Source organism: Vipera berus (genome assembly GCF_964194415.1).
Source record: "Vipera berus genome assembly, chromosome: 3".
Taxonomy (NCBI): domain Eukaryota; kingdom Metazoa; phylum Chordata; class Lepidosauria; order Squamata; family Viperidae; genus Vipera; species Vipera berus.
In genome coordinates this window covers 12,244,181-12,251,896 of record NC_138204.1, presented here as the reverse complement: position 1 = coordinate 12,251,896, position 7,716 = coordinate 12,244,181, and positions in this window count along the sequence as shown.

The window sequence follows — 7,716 nt, the reverse complement described above, 5'->3', positions numbered from 1 at the left end:
GCAATTAGTGCAGGTTCGCATCCCACCAGGCTCAAGGTTGACTCAGCCTTCCATCCTTCCGAGGTAGGTAAAATGAGGACCCAGATTGTTGGGGGCGATAAGCTGACTTTGTAATAATGCCGCTTGGGGGGTGTATGAAAGCCCTAATAAGCAGGCATATACATAGAATGAAGGCTACTGCTAAGCTTGTAAGCCGCCCTGAGTCTTCGGAGAAGGGCGGGATATAAATGGAATTAAAAAATATATATATCCAGTTCCTGCAACTGTTCATCATAGACTTTAACCTCCAGTCCCCTAAATCATCTTTGTTGCTCTTTAATGCTCTCTTTCTAGAGTTTCAAGATTTTTATTTTTTTTGGAGAAGAGTTTGACAGCAGAGGCATCTGATAGGAGAGCAAAGGACAAAAAGGGCCACATCATTGTGACATATTTTGTGCCTGCATGATGATGTCAGAGAGAGAGAGAGAAAGAGAAACAGAGAGTGGGGTGGAACTGTGGTGCAGTGGTGCTTTGGTTATTTTGATGAAGGCTTCCAAAACAATTGTCGATGCTTCAAGGAGAATTTAAGGGAAACTAGGTAGTTGTCCAACTTAGGTAGGGAAGAGGAGAGAAAAAAAAGATTTACAGGTATTCCTCAGGTTATGGCCACAATTGGGACCAGAATAGCAAAACAGCTATTAAGTGAGTTGTGCCCAATTTTACAACCTTTTTAGCCATGGTTGTGAAGCAAATAACTGCCCTGGTTAAGGAAATCATGCAGCTGTTAAGTAACCCCCATTGACTTTGCTTTTTGGAAGTCTTGCCTGGGAAGGTCACAAATGGAGATCACACGTCCCTCAAATGCTGCAACTGTGGTAAATACACGATGGTTGCCAAGTGCCCCCAATTTTGATCATGTAGTTCTGGGGATGTTACAATGGTTGCAAGTGTGAGTACAGATCATTAAGGCACTTTTTCAGTGCTGTTGTAATTTTGAATGGGTGCTAAATGAATGGTTGTATGTTGAGTAATCCCCAAGGTGCTTTTTCATGAGGTGGCTGGACTTTCTTGTTTTTATTTGAAGACATTTTGCTTCTCATCCAAGAAGCTTCTTCAGCTCTCACTGGATGGTGGGGAATGAAAGGATTTCTATTCTTTGCAGACAGCTGGTCATTTGCATTCTTTTAGAGAGTCACTGAGGCCACTTGGAGGTTTATCTGTGTCCTCAGGATCATCTGGGTAGTGCAAATAGGTGTGGAGCCTTTTTGGAACTGCTGAAAGGGCTGTGTTATATACTGGAGATAGATGTTGTCATGTCCCTCCCCCTCTATTAAAAGAGGGCTGTTCAGTTTTGACATGGATGACCTCTTTGACCCTTCTTTCAAACCAGCGGTCCTCTCTGTCCAGAATGTGGACTTTGCTGTCTTCTAAATGCAGATGGGCTGCTGAATCTTGTCCTGATGGGTTAGTTCTCCTACGTTGTGCCATGCGTTTGTGGTTGTATTGTTTCCCCAATGTACAAATCTGCACATGGCTCATTGCATTGTACTGCATATACCCCGTTGCCCATTTGCACTACTTAGGTGACTCTGATGGTACAGATAAACCTCCAGGTAGCCTCAATGACTCTCTAAAAGAATGCAAATGAAGCTTCTTACATGAGAAGGGAAATGTCTTCAAAGAAAAACAAGCAAGTCCAGCTGCCTCTTGAAAAAAGCACCTTTGGGATAACTATGACCTGGACGACTGAGAATTTACCTGCAATGTTTAAGAAGCACACACTGAGGAAAAAGGAAATAGAGGAGGAAGAAGACGAGGAAGGTGTGCCAGGTCAGAAATCCATTGCTCGGTCCTTCCTTCTCCGAGACACAGCCAAGAATATCCCTTCCCGAAACAAACTCTATTGCCTTGTCTGTTTGTAGAATTTTTATTTTTAAATCTACTTACAGAGAAGTATTTTCAAACATGTTGCTTAACGTTAATAATTTATGAACCAGAGACACACACACACACAGAGAGAGAGAGAGAGAGATCTGATATTATCACGAGAGATACTTAAAAGGTACTCCAAATAACTGGTATGCCTTTGAATGCACAGTACGAAATCTGGGGAGCAGGTGGTCGTAAGCCTCCTGCAGTTCAGTAGCTTATAGAAGCAATGATCACAGAATGAAAGGAGAAGGGCCTTGTCTTTGAAACTGGGCGTATGGCTACTGGATATACCTTGTAAGACTGGAAAATTTGGTTAGGAGGATATTTCCGAGGTAGGAGGGAAAGGGAATTTATTGGAGGATAACGAGCTTGGCGGAATCAACATGAAATCAAGGGAAGTCACCACGAAGAACAGCAAATTAGACACGGAGCTGTATCGAGAACCCACACTAACCACGCGCTCCATTATCAAAGTAAGAACCCATCCTCCTACCGGATGACCTGTGAAAGGATCTTATTCAGACAACCAAAGGTGAACGGAAAGCAATCTGGAACACCAGAAAAAGGAAACAGACCCTCTCTCTGCACAACATCGTCCAACCAAACAGATGCAGATTAGCCCTCAGTTTACAACTACACCACAGTTCAGCCCAACCTTTCAGTTGCTAAGTGAAACATTTGTGATGTGAATTTGGTCCCGTTTTACAACCTTTCTTTCCACAGTTGGTAAGTGAATCTCTGAAGTTGTTAAATCAGCAACATGGTTGTTAAGGGACTCTGGCTTCCCCATTGACTTTGTTTGTTAGAAGGTTACAAAAGGGGATCACGTGATCCCAGGACATTGCAACCATCTTAAACATGAATCAGCTGGCAAGGTGAATTTTGATCACATCACCATGGAGATGCTGCAATGGTCATAAGTATGAAAAATGGTCATAAGCCACTTTTTCCCGTGATGTTTTAATTTGAACAGTCACTAAATGAACTGCTGTAAGTCAAGGACTACCTGTACTCAGGCAATTTTGTCAAAAACACCTGACCTGTCAACCCTCTATAACATAACCCACAAAAGCTATGAAAAAGGTAATACTGCCATATATCAAAAACATCTCAGAAATAACCAATAGGCTGTTACAACCACATGGCATCACCACAACACAACAAACCAACTAAACCAACTGTAAAACATCTTAAGTAAACTCAAAGACCTGGTAACCCAAGAAGAAGAAAAACAGGAGTCATCCACAACAATCAGTGTAAAGAGTATAACAGCCACAATGCAAGGTAGACAGGCAGAAGATTAGAAAATCACATCCATGAACAACAATGAGCAGCCAGAAGACAAGGTGAAAACATCTTAATCTCATAAGCCATGGACAGACTCATCCATGGACATCCTAAAGGTAAAAGGTAAAGGTTCCCCCGCACATGCGTGCTAGTCGTTTCCGAATCTAGGGGCCAGTGCTCATCTCCGTTTCAAAGCTGAAGAGCCAGCGCTTGTCCGAGGACGTCTCCGTGGTCATGTGGCCAGCATGACTAGACGCCAAAGGCGCACGGAACGCTGTTACCTTCCCACCGTAGTGGTCCCTATTTTTCTACTTGCATTTTTACGTGCTTTCGAACTGCTAGGTTGGCAGAAGCTGGGACGAGTAACAGGCGCTCACTCTGTTACGTGGCACTAGGGATTCGACCCGCCAAACTGCCGACCTTTTGATCGACAAGCTCAGCGTCCTAACCCACTGAGCTACCGCGTCCCTTATGGACATCCTAGATCAAGCCAAATCCAAAAAACTACTTGGGATTTCCTGGAAACTTAGGATTCAGGCAAATCAGCCATTAATTAGACACTTAGACATAAACCACATCATTCATTAGACCCAATTTAAAAACCTAAGAAGGAAACAAAAAGCCCAGAAAAATATCCTTTCCAGAAAACAACACTCAGATAAGCAGAGATTAACACTAGGCCAGGGGTAGGCAACCTCGGCTCTTTTATGACTCGTGGACTTCAACTCCCAGAATTCCTGAGCCAGCTATGCTGGCTCAGGAATTCTGGGAGTTGAAGTCCACGAGTCATAAAAGAGCCGAGGTTGCCGACCCCTGCACTAGGCAAACAATCAAGCAGAAAACAATGTCCTAATCAAGGAAAAACAAGGGGGGAAAAAACCACATGCCCACCAACACTGTCAGGATAAGGTGCCATATAAACAGGGAGAAAACTCCCCCACTGGCTCAAACTGATGATGTTACCTATTGGGGTAATGTAATATCTTCAGGAAAACAACTAACTACGTAGATCACCAAGAATTCCAAAGGCACAGCATGTTTAACATTTTACACAGGTTTTTTTAAAGCCAGATCAATTGTGAAAAAGTAGACAAACTTCCAGAGATTTTTTTTTAAAAAAATAGGCCCAGAGTAACTTTTCTTCTTCATCCACAAAATTGGAATGCTAACAATATGATTATAAAGACAAAACACATATTTACTTGTAAGGTCATGTAATAAATTACAGAGCAGCTGATTGAAGTCCAAAGCTATTGGTTTAGTTGAACCAGGTGTGATGTGTTAGTGCAGCCCAGACAATAAACTCAGAAACTCGCATTTTCTCCGAATGGTCGAAAAGAATAGCAGTGCTGATTAAAAATGGGTTGTTTAATTTATGGCCAATTGCTTATCAAAGCCCTCAATGATTTACCTTGGCATTTCTGTGGAAAACTGCTTTAGGTTTCAAAACAGAAGTTTGAAAAAAACCTGCTTTCCTGGAACAAAGTCCAAAATTAGAATCTCAGCAATGGCCAGGTGATTGGGCAGGACACCTCTCCTTTTTAATATGCAGGTTTTACTTCCTGAGAAATAAATTGTAAATAATGGAGAGAGCTATTCAAAGAAATTTTCTCCCTGTTTTGTAATACTGTAGGTCAAAGTCAAACAGTAAAATTGGGCATTGAACAAAATACTTTTATTTTTACAAGGCACCTAATTAATTTTCAGACTCAGTATAGTATTACGTGATACTGCTCTCTAGTTTAAAGTGTGTTTGTGTTGTAGTCACTGTAGGCATCTTACCCATTCATAATTGATGCTGTAGAATTAGAGGTAGTCCTTGACATATGACTGCAGTTGTGACTGGCACTTCCATCACTAAGTGATGGAATTATTAAACGAGTCATGCCCAAATTTGCAGTCTTTTTGCCCAGATCGTTAAGGCGAATCATAGCAATAGCAGTAGCTCTTAGACTTATATACTGCTTCACAGTGCTTTACACTTCTAAGTGGTTTACAGAGTCAACCTATTACCGCCAACAATCTGGGTCCTCATTTTACCGACCTCAGAAGGACGGAAGGCTGAGTCAACCATGAACCAGTCAGGATCAAACTCCTGGCAGTTGGCAGAATTAACCTGCAATATTGCATTCTAACCACTGTGCCACCACATGTGATTGTTAGGCTAATATTGTCTTTGATCGTCGGAAGCCTACAGGGAATGTTACAAATGGTGATCACATGACCCCAGGACATTACAACCTTCATAAATATGGAAACTAATCAAGGAGAGGAGCAACCTAGAACTAAGGTCAGTTAGATAGTTAGAACAATTGATCAGTAGAACAACCTGCCTCCAGAAGTTGTGAATGCTCCAACACTGGATATTTTTAAGAAGAGACTGGACAACCATTTGTCTGAAATGGTATAGGGCATGGGTCTTCAAACTTGGCCCTTTTATGACTTGTGGATTTTAATTCCCAGAATTCCTCAAGCATGCCTGGCTGAGGAATTCTGGGAGTTATTTATTTATTTATTAAATTTTATTTATTAAATTTTTATACTGCCCTTCTCCCGAAGGACTCAGGGCGGTGTACAGGGCAATAAATATTAAAAAACAAAGTACAAAAGTTAAAAAACAATGAAATAATTTATGCCCAATATATACAATAGTTAAAACCATATTAAAAACCCCAAACCCATCAGACCAGGCCGGATTGCTCAAATAAATAGGTTTTTAGATCCCACCGGAAGGAGCGAAGGTCGGGGGCCATCCGGAGCTCAACCGGCAAGCGGTTCCACAGGTCTGGCGTGCCCACAGAGAACGCCCTCCCCCTGGGGGCCACCAGTCGACATTCTCTGATCAGAGGCACCCTGAGGAGGCCCTCTCTGTGGGAGCGCACTGGACGGAGGGAAGTTGACACCGGCAGCAGGTGCTGCCGTAGGTAATCCGGACCCATGCCATGAAGGGCTTTGTAGGTCATTACCAGCACCTTGAATCTATACCCGGAGGGCAACCAGCAGCCAATGCAGCTCGCGGAGCAAAGGTGTAACATGGGTGTATCGGGAGACTCCCAACACAACTCGCGCGGCTGCATTCTGCACCAGTTGGAGCCTCCGAGTGGTCTTCAAGGGCAGCCCTATGTAGAGAGCATTACAGTAGTCCAAACGAGAGGTCACGAGCGCATGAGTGACTGTACGCAAGGCATCCCGGTTCAGATAGGGACGCAACTGGCGCACCAGGTGAACCTGGGCAAAGGCCCCCCTAGTCACAGCTCCTATATGATCTTCTAAAGAGAGCTGTGAGTCTAGGAAGGACCCCCAAGTTGCGTGCCCTATCTACGGGGGGCAATAGCTCACCCCCCATAGCAAGAGATGGAGTAATCTGAATTTCCTGGGATGCCGGCACGAACAGCCACTCAGTCTTGTCAGGGTTGAGCCGAAGCCTGTTCCTCCCCATCCAGACCCGGACCGCCTTGTTGAAGTCAACAAGTCATAAAAGGGCCAAGTTTGAAGACCCCTGTTATAGAGTTCCCTGCCTGAGCAGGGAGTTGGACTAGAAGACCTCCAAGGTCCCTTCCAACTCTGTTATTGTTATTGTTGCCAAGTGTCCAAATCATAATCATGTGACTGAAGGGAAGTTGCGATAGTCATAAGTGTGAGGACCAGTTATAACAGTTGCTAAACAAATGGTTGTGAGTCAAGGCTGTCTTCATGTACACATAACAATGAGGTGGTTCAAGCGTTTTTGATATTTTTTTACTACTACTACTACTAATAATAATAATAATAAAGTTGGAAGGGACCTTAGAGGTCATCTAGTCCAACCCCCTGCTCAAGCAGGAAACCCTATACCATTTCGGAAAAATGGCTGTCCAGTTTCTTCTTAAAAACTTCCAGTGTTGGAGCATTCACCACTTCTGGAGGCAGGTTGTTCCACTGGTTAATTGTTCTAACTGTCAGGAAGTTTCTCCTTAGTTCTAGGTTGCTTCTCTCCTTGACTAGTTTCCATGATGTTGCGAGTTTGACATGCCTGGACTAGACAGTCACTTATCTGAAATGGTATAGGTTCTCTTCTTTGAGCAGGGAGCTGGACTAGAAGACTTTCTTTCTTTCTTTCTTTCTTTCTTTCTTTCTTTCTTTCTTTCTTTCTTTCTTTCTTTCTTTCTTTCTTTCTCTTCTCTTCTCTTCTCTTCTCTTCTCTTCTCTTCTCTTCTCTCTTCCTTCCTTCCTGTTCATTAATCTGTTATTCTTCAGAACTGGTTTGATTTGAGAATTCAGGTATTTTATAAACCCATTTAAAGCAGAGACTTTCTTTTGAAATTATTTTTTTTCATCTGAGGAAGGATTAAATTATACTTTTTCCCCTGACATGTCATAACCATGTTAATAACAGAATCTGGCATAAAGTCTCCTAAACTCCTTATTTTCCCAGGGAGGTACTTTTAAACTTTTCATAAACATCCAATAAAGCATCACGAAGGGGCACTGATTTCTTTTATGCTCCGGCTAATGAAATGCCAAAATGACACTCCAGGA